Here is a 9,398-nt window from a genome sequence, read left to right as displayed (position 1 = left end):
CTGCCATTCACAAGGAGAGGATTGTTCACCGAATCATTTGGGTTGGAAGGAAAGTCTCACCCCCACTCAAAGCAAGGCTACCTAAATCACCGCAGGGTTCGGTGGACAGCTGCTCAGCGAGCATCCCATTTTTCTAGCATCAGAGACCCAAGCTGGGTTTGCACCCGAGGAAGGACTGGCTCTCTCTGATGCCTACAACTTAGCTGCACCCACTGGTACCAGTGCCTGCCTGGTCTGCTCACTCCTAGAGCTGGTAGGAGGAGGGACCAAAGAAAAGCCTGTGCTGGTTCCCTTCTCCACCCAGCCCCAGGACTAACAGATGGGATGGCTTCAGCATCACAGTGCCCAGTGAAGGCTGACGTGCACCCCCAGAAGTAGCAAAGAGGGGGTGCAGGCTGTCCAGGTAGCGGTGCCAGTCCCCAGGGCTGGAGGAACCGTACGTGGATGCAAGTCAGGGCTGCTGGTCACAGCCCCACGCGAGGCCACAAGCTCTACGCCGTGGTTCCTTGTACCTCTCCCTGCCAGCTCCCTACCTATCAAGGGGTGCAGGAAGGGAAAAGGTACATTTGTCGGGGATTTCTTTGCGCAAGAGGCTACCCCAGGAGAGGTGTTAAGGGAGCATGGCACAGGGAGTTGTCCAGACAGAAAACTCTTGGTTCAAGCAGAAGCATCTGTCTTCAGGAGGGTGGGCAGAAGAATTTCATTCAGAGGGTTATAATGCGTGCATAGAAAAGGGGTGAGAGTCTGAAGAAAGAGTCCCATTTACTGAGCCTATGTGAGAGCATTTTTCACTCCCACCCTCTTTCCTTCTGGACAGAAGAATCTGCCTGAGCTATTAGTTTGCTTGTCAGAACCACCTCTCCCTTCTAGCCATTCCTCACGCTGCGAGCCAGATCCCGAGCCATCCCTGCCAAACGCCGGGTGCCACGGGGCTCAGGCTGGCAAGGACCAGCACTGCCCTGGAGAAACTGGTCTTTTCACGGCCAGGACTAGTGGCAGCCTTCTGTGAAGCTCCGTGTGATGGGTTTTACACATGTACTTGAAAACACATTATTAATTCTGGTTCTTCCTTGCCTTCTTCACAGTATCAAAGCGCATGGTGTTTCACAGCTCCTTCCCTTCTCCACCCCTCCAGGAAGCCCCAGTCTCTCCCAGCACTGCAGGAAGGGGACAGGGTGTATGATGGAGCAATAAAGCATGCTTTGCACTGACTCTGGAGGGAAGGGACTTGTAAACACCTTTCCTTTCCAGGGGAGGAGGAGAGGAAGACCACAGGTTGTCCCAGTAGCAGCAGGGAGATGGGGAACAAGCTCTGCCTGCAGGCCAGCCTTTCCCCAGTGCAGGTCATCTTTAAATGGCAGGCAAAGGGGCTATGTGGAACATGGTGGGTTGCTTTTACCTGAAAAAAAACCCCACATTTCTTTCACAAATATTCTGTTTTAAAATGATGTAATATATATATGTGAAAATAAAAATGGTACATGCAGTGCAAACTCTTTTCCTGGCTGTGTTGAAGGTTTTCTTCCAGAAGCTGTACTCCTTTGCAGGGTGCTCTGGGTAGCTCTTGGGTGCATTATAGTTCCCATGCACAAATTTGCACAAGCTAGTCTCAGTTGCCCCGTTAGTTTAGGGATACCAGGCGTTCTTACACTTTCTCTAGCATGAAAATTTAGATAGGGAGAGAAATCTGGTGCTGAAGCTTGCTTTGCCATCCCTGAGAAATACTGCCTTTACAGCAGATGCTGTGGGGATGAAGAAGAGACCACAGTAGAAATCTGCTGTCTGATCAGCTGCTCAGCCTGCCCAGAAGTTAAGGATCTTATCTCTGGGGCATCCATCCCTCCCTAGTAGGAAACAATAAGGACAGGAAATTGCAAAGGAAAAATCCATTACAGAGGAGTGGAACAGGATTCTCAACTGCCATAAAACACTCCAGCAAATCAAAGGGAGATGGGTGTTCATATCAGAAAAGCCCAACACGTACAAGATGGAGAGATGCTACCGCTGTCCTGCATTGGAATGACAGCAATACCTCCTGCTAGCTAACCACTCCAGCTGAGCGCGCAGAGAACTCCCATTGCTAAGCAGAACTAGAGTTGGCACAAAGATGGGAAGCTGGGGCTCCTGCAGCAGTCACTGTCCTGGGCTACCTTTCCCAAATACCAGCTCAGATCCCCAGGCTACGCCACTTCCAGCTGCTCTCTTTTCACATGCCAAGACAGGGCACGAGCTTGTATCTAGCTGCCCTCCCTTCCTTTGCTCGGAGACAAACCTTGCTGCTTACCTGATTTTTTCACCCCTCGCAGGACCGATCTGGATTCCAGCTTCCACCAACCGTTCCTACTGGTACTGCAGAGCTCCAACAGTATCTCTAAGGGGTAAAGCAGCAAGTGATGTCAGGGGGACGGGATGCTTTAACACCACTGCCTGGGGGGTGGGACCTGTGCCTTGTTAATGAGCACACTGCCTTGCTAATAAGCACAGAAACCCCCAGTCATCCCCACCTGGAACCACTTCTGCTGATGCCTTCTCACCTCCAGCACTAGTCACTGTAGTCCTTGCTTTTGGGGCTGGGAGGAACCTCCCAATGGAGCCCCAGTCTCTTGGTCACTGGTTGCGGTGGGAGCCCAGGGCAGCCCCTGGTGACTGCGAGGGGTTAGGGGAGATGCTGTCCCCACCCTCCATAAGGATCCGCTGTCCTGGCTAAGGAAAGGAGGGGGGTGGGCAGCAGCAGGATTTGTGGTTACTGTAGGACGCTGTGGTGTAACGGGGGGGGCTTTACAATGGGGATGGCTCTGCTGGCACTGGTCAGCCAGCTTAGCGATGAATCCCAGTGACTGCGCAGCTCCCATCCCCTGCTCTATCCCATCCCACGTCATTGCAAACAAGTCTGTCGATCCAACAGAGCAATGACGGCTTCGTGCCGTTACCCTTCATGCTCCCCGGGTGCCTGGATTTGCAATTTCTACCTCTGAATGCCAGTCAGTTAAAATGAGGGAGGAGAGAGATGGAGGGCAGGATGCCTGCCAGCATGGTCTGGGACCAGAAGGTGCCGGAGGGTCTGAACCCAGGCCATGCCCATTTTCTGCAGAATTAATCCAGGGGAATGTGTATGTGAGCTCTGGGAGAAGGAGAGGAGATGAAGGCTCCGGTTATAAATTGCTGTAGAAAGAGTGGGGGCTCAGGCTTTCCACACAATCAGCCAGTAGCAGATTAAGCATTGGAATCTAAACAAATATTTACCCTCTAGTTCCTGGTCTCTATAAATAGCCCTATGTCACGGTTGCCAGTTGGTACTTTAGGACTGCTGCAGTGAGATTCGAGCAAGATGAGAGTATTCCCAGTCACGCAATCTTGCGCATACCTGGCTGACCTGACGCTCTGCACATAAAAACACGCTGCTGAAACTCTGTCCCTTGCTGTCACTGCCTCTCTGTGCAAGTAAAGGTTAAACTTTAACAAAAGATAAATGGCCCCAATTAAAGAGCCAGCTGCTCCTCTAATCCACTTTGTGTCCTGCCCCAAAACCAGATCAAGCTCCTAATTAAATTACCAAAAAAAAATTAAGGCCGCTATTATTGAAGTGTTTGCCTTTGGCCATTCAAATAGAATTGACCCTAAACCAGAATCCAAGATCTGGTAGCAATCTAGATCTAGATCTGGTATTTGAGACAGGTACCTTATCTCTAAAACTGGGTCAAACTCTGAACCACCCGGAGTTTTGGGGAAATAAAGGCTTTTCTAGTTAACTTCCAGGATATGAAATGAGAGTGGGCAGGAGCTGGGAAATCACACTTGTTTTTATCATCTTAATTTTAAAAATAAAAATCCTTCGCTCCCAGGCAGGTTTCCTTCATTTGGCATGTGTTTGAAGCTTCCCAGCCTCTGGCTAAGATTCAGCACGCTGTCATTACAATGTCAGGGATCCGCTTCCTCCCAAGGGCTTGTTCACGTCCATTCATCTCACACATCATTTCTACCACTGATATCTGGGATTCCACATGGGACCTGGCTGCATTGACACAAATGAATTGAAGGAAACAGACTTTGATCTCCCGGCTGAAAGGGGAACACGTGCAGCAGTAAAACCCCATGACTGACATGAACTGGCACTAGCACCTCCGACAGCGGGAGTGCCTTTGTGGCAGCGCTGTGAGAATAGCTTGCAGCAAACAGTTTACTAAGCCAGTGGTTTTTTCCATCCTCTGAATTGGCAGCCAGAGATGCAGAGTCTTCTCCAATTTATTCCTTATTCCCAGATCTCCCTGACTTTCCCTGAACAATCTCCACGAATCAGGGTGGTCTGGGCAAGTTCAAGAGAAGACAACCCTGGAGCTACGTCTATCGGTTAGACCGCGGGGTGAGGTGAGCTTGTTCCAGCACACGTGACTGTTCTGACACGTATGAAGTTGGGCTCTGCTCTGCTTTCCTGGCAGTCATACAGTTTTCTGGATCAAAGCTGGAGTCTGTCCAGATATCAAGAACTCTGGCAAAGCAATTTCATGTCTGCACTCAATATACCATTTACACATACCCTTATCATCAGATGGCTGTGGGGAATACTGTGGTAATTCAATGTCCTTGGATGGATCTCTCTTGTAAAGGAGGAACCTCTTCTATTAAAGTTAGAAGACCTGATTCAGCACAAAGCAAGCAATAAATTCAGTTTTCTACTTACACCAGTCCTTGAAGGAGACCAAACCATAACACCGCCTTTGTGCAAGTCGTATTTCTAATTCAGAACTCCCTCTCTCCAAAAATGCCCTCGCATTTGCTTGAACCATGACTCTGCCCATCAACTTGTTCACCAGAATAGTCCAGGGAAGTAACCTGGCATTTACCATGTGCTGATTGTGCTCTTCTGGGGGGATTTACACCCGTGATTTAGGTGGGGTTGTTCTACACTTACTCTGCAGAACCTGGCCCAAAGGTCAGAAAGCTGAAACGGGATGAGGTCTACATGGCTCAGATGACACCCTCTTTGAACTCTACGGCAGCACACAAGTAGCACAAGATGTCTCACAACCCTTTTTTGCTTGTGAGCTTGCAAAAATATGTAGCTAAACAATGACAACACATGCAATGACCATGGCTCAGCTTGAAAATAAAGCAATCCTACCATCAAGACACCAAGCAGCAAGGCTTTGCCAGGGCAGCAGCACAGCTTTCTAAGAAGAAATGAGTCATTTTTAGCAGCTGGCACAAATGAGTGAGGGAAAGGCAAACCCACAAAGACAGCAAAATTCTGGCACTCTACAGCTTGTTCAGACTTTGAGCCTTGTCTTGTCTTTAAAACAATTCATAGATGCTCATTTTGCTATTTGCAAGCAGTGTTACTCCAGCTGCACCCCCATCTTTGTTACTCCTTGGTGCAGATGTTGTCAGGGGAAAACACAACTAAGCATCATTCCCAGCAGAAGCGTTGTCCTTCATCCCTTCTAGACTTTACAGCTGGCAACTCCTCTGCCGCTGAACGGAAAAAACCATGCTTCTGCCACGACAAGTTTGCGTGGACCATCATGCCAAGGGTAAAGCCACCACTTAAGAACCACCCCAGCTGCTGAGGAACTGACCTTAAAAGCCACCAGAGAAGTACATCAGGAATGGATACTGCATTTCTCCTGTGACCTGCTCACTGTCCCTACCTGGACAGCGCTCAGATGTGAAACATCTGCTCTCCTTCACAGCTGGCTGCAGCCTTCCAGAGAGACTGCTGCAAGAGGCAATAAGCACTTTACTCACACATCTCTATATCTGGGAAAAAAATGAAGAATAAAAGACAGGCTTGTAGCAACTCACAAAAAAACAAAGGCAGGTCCTAAATAAGAGTAACACCAAGGTTAGAGCTGTTAGCTCAAGAAGAGGATGCACACTTCAGAACAAATAAATGAAAAAACCCCCACATTTATCCTATCTTCCGAGTGTTGTGGTTTCTCTTCCTGTAATAAAACCTTGGTTTTCTGCAGATTCTTTACCTTTATTTTCCTCTGGTTCCTGTATTCTTTCACCTTTTCACTTTCTATTTCTGCTACAACTGAAGAAACAAAGAAGAAAAGCATAGTTTTTCTCTTCTCAAAGCACCATTTTGATGCATTTTGACAGATCCACAATTCTCAGAAAAAAATATTTAGAGCAAAAAGAAGCAGTCACTGAAGTTTTCCCTCCTAGTAAAAAGGGCATTTCCATTAAAAGAACAAGAAAATACTTTAATACAAGTTTCTCTGCCAATCTGATCTTGAGCTGAACTCTATAGTGAATGCAGGTGTACAGGTAACGTTGCTTCCCAGGTCTGGTGGAAGCCTTGAATTAATGAGTTAGGGTAGAAAACTCCTTCCACTGAAAATCCAAGACAGCTGGTCCCTTTCTTCTTCATGATCACCAGCAATAAAAACCTTGCAGGCTGACTAATGCCTTCCCTAATACCTGGACAAAGCTTGTTTCCAGGTTTTATGCTTACTGAGCCCTGGAAGCCGAGGGTTTGGCAGACCCCTCGAACCTGGAAAAGCCCTTGTGAAGGACCCTGACCTCCTCTCGCTGCCAGCTCAGTAATGCTGCATTAGCAGGAGGGAAAGGTGAGTTATAAATCACAGGCAGGAGGCTGAGTTAGCCAGGGTGTGTGCAGGAAAGGGTTACACCATCCTGCTCCGGGAATAAGATGCATCCAGTCTGCTAGACTGGAATTCACCATTCGATGCCTGTCCCTGGTGCTTGTCTTACTTTCCCAGTTCACTACCTGAACCACCTGGGTGAGGAAATATCCGAGAACTTTTCTTAGAAAAAAGTTGCAGAAAACACAGCTAAGGGTCCAGAAGCCGTCCGCTGCTTTTTTAAGGCCTCAGGGATGTAAGCGCTGCCCCTCAGTTTCTGGCTTTCCTCTGAAAGTACCAGCAGGAAAACCCTCTCCCCAATGTTTTTGTAACTGGTGAACATCATGCCCTTACTACAAAGCCTTGCCTGGCTGGAAATCTGCACCAGTGTAATTTAGGGCACATCAGCGCACAAAAGTGAACTTGATTTAAGTGAGAGCATCACTTGAAACCGCAATAGCTTTTCTCAATTAGCTCTGCGTGTAGGAAAGACCTTGAAACGCATTTTAAACTGCTATATTAAGGCACGACGAAATCCTTTGTGAACACTATTATTCTGGCTCAGTATAAACCTGATACCCCAATCTGACAATAATACAAGGGTTGCAATCGTGACTTAGTGAGACATAACTAAGCGGCTGAGATGTGATAACAGTTAACCCTCTGCAATACAACACCCTGCCAGTGACTTTGTACCATTTTTGCAGCTTTTTTTTCCTGAGGCAAGGGCTGAGTCCTCTGAGACAAAAAACCCAGCCCTCTGCACATCCCCAGGTACCATCCTCGCCGTGCCAAAGCCCAGTATCCCACCGTGCACGATGCAATACGAGCGGACGACATGGCCCTGCACGGTCAGGGACACCAGAGTTACGTGCTCTCCCTGATGTGACAGCTGCAGGTCAAAATTAGTGCTACCAAGTACTCCAGTAAAGCAGGTATTACTGGTCACGGTGGTTGAAGGCAAAATATTTTATGCCACATTAGTGCTGGGCTGGGTCTGTGCATGTGGTTAATTAAGGAGGCTCAGCTAGAGAGTGGTAATTTGTTAAGCTGCATAACTTAATTGCTTGCAATCATCTGCCTATCCCCATACTATGCTACTCCTAACATGAAAGAAGGCGTTGAGCTGTGTCCGTTAAAATTTATTCTTCTGGCTACTGAGGTGCAACTTCTGCATGCAGATAAGCCCTGACTATTCCCCTTATGGTTATCGCACGTCGGCAGCTCTGTACGCCAGCTCTGCTACTGACAAACAAGCAGTGCTATGAGAAGCCCCAATATTCAAAATTTACCTCAAAACTCAGCCTGACCTTTCCGTTCAGCTGGCCACGAACACAGCCCTGCGGGATGCAGAGACCCCAGCCACGGGAGAGCCCGGTGAGCCCCGACGGGCAGAGAGAAATCAAAGGCTGAGCCTTAAAAAATTAAGGAGCCTTTTCTGCTATTCATCTCACAACAGAGTTTGTTCCTGTGATTAGCTATAACCAGCCGGGACTGGGAAAGGATCTTGTGCCTTAGGGAAGGGCCAGTGCTCCTGTGCATCCAGGTCCAGCAGTGTCCTGCAGGCAATACTTTTTAATACACTGAAAACTGGACTTTAATGCTAAGAAAGATCCGTTTTAAAATTCCCTCTAGCGGAGAAAGCGTGGAAATTCAAGCTGCAAGGTTCAGCTCACCGAGCAGTCCACATCCAAGTTTTGAGGGACTGAGAGATCTTGCACTGTCTGGCCCAGGGCCACCTCAGCACATGCGGAAAAACCCCACAACTGACCAGCTGGAAATTCCTATATAATTTCCTATTATCCAGAATTTTTATTTCAACATAACTGAAAACTTTAAGACAAGCTTTTATTCTTTAGAAATAAAACTAGGGGATTTTTTTTTTTTTAATAGCTTTTCATACTGATAAATTAAATGTTTTATTCTGTAATGTCGAGGCTGGCAGGTTTGGGTTGCTCAGAAGACAGTGATTGCCATGAAGGTTCCTCCCTGGCCACGGCCGTGTCCTTTGTGGCAGCTCAGCGAGCACACTCACGCTCTCATCAGTGGCAGACAAACCAGGACGACTTTATTGCCGATGTAAATCAGAGAAGCTCCGCCGGCTTCTGAGGAGCACTGCAGATTTATGCCAGGAGCTGACCCGGCATCTCTATTTTCAAAACTAGGGCAGATTGAAATATGCTGTTTTTCAATAATATATTCAGGTTAACAGGGCTTTTATATTTGGGCAATTAATCTTGCATAGACTGAGGACCTCTTGGGACAACGTGCAAAGGTTGCTAAGAAGAAGAAAACACACACAGTTGTGTAACTCGGTTCTCCCATGTCTTTTCTTTCATGAAAACACATTGCTGTGATACAGCAGTGATCTGAAACCCAGCAGTAATACTATTTTAATAATCAGAAGCATACCAAGACATAGTATAGAAATTATTTTACTAAGAGGTAGTATTACCTCATCTTGTATTACTGTAAAATGATTCAAACCAGAAATATTGAGACATAAATCTGTGGTAACAGAGGAAAACCAATACTGTGCTAGAGAAAGTCTTTCCTGTTTATTGCAAGCCCGTTCCCTCCCGTGGCATGTGCTCACACTCAGAAGGGGAGGCCTGGGGCACGCACACACGCTTGTCTTTGTGTGTCTGGGCACGAGCTCACACCGTATTTAAAATCACTCCAGGTCCCAGTCCTGATCCCTGGTTGGTGCCACCAAAAACTCTTCCCAAACCTGATCCTTGTCTTTCTGCACTCCCTCTCGCGGTCTCTTCTATCTGCCCAGCAGCCCTACTGTCGTCTGCCAGTGTCTTC

The sequence above is a fragment of the Accipiter gentilis genome, chromosome 29, assembly GCF_929443795.1.
Source record: "Accipiter gentilis chromosome 29, bAccGen1.1, whole genome shotgun sequence".
Lineage (NCBI taxonomy): Eukaryota > Metazoa > Chordata > Aves > Accipitriformes > Accipitridae > Astur > Astur gentilis.
The sequence above is the reverse complement of the archived record's forward strand: the minus strand, read 5'-3'. Positions refer to the sequence as shown.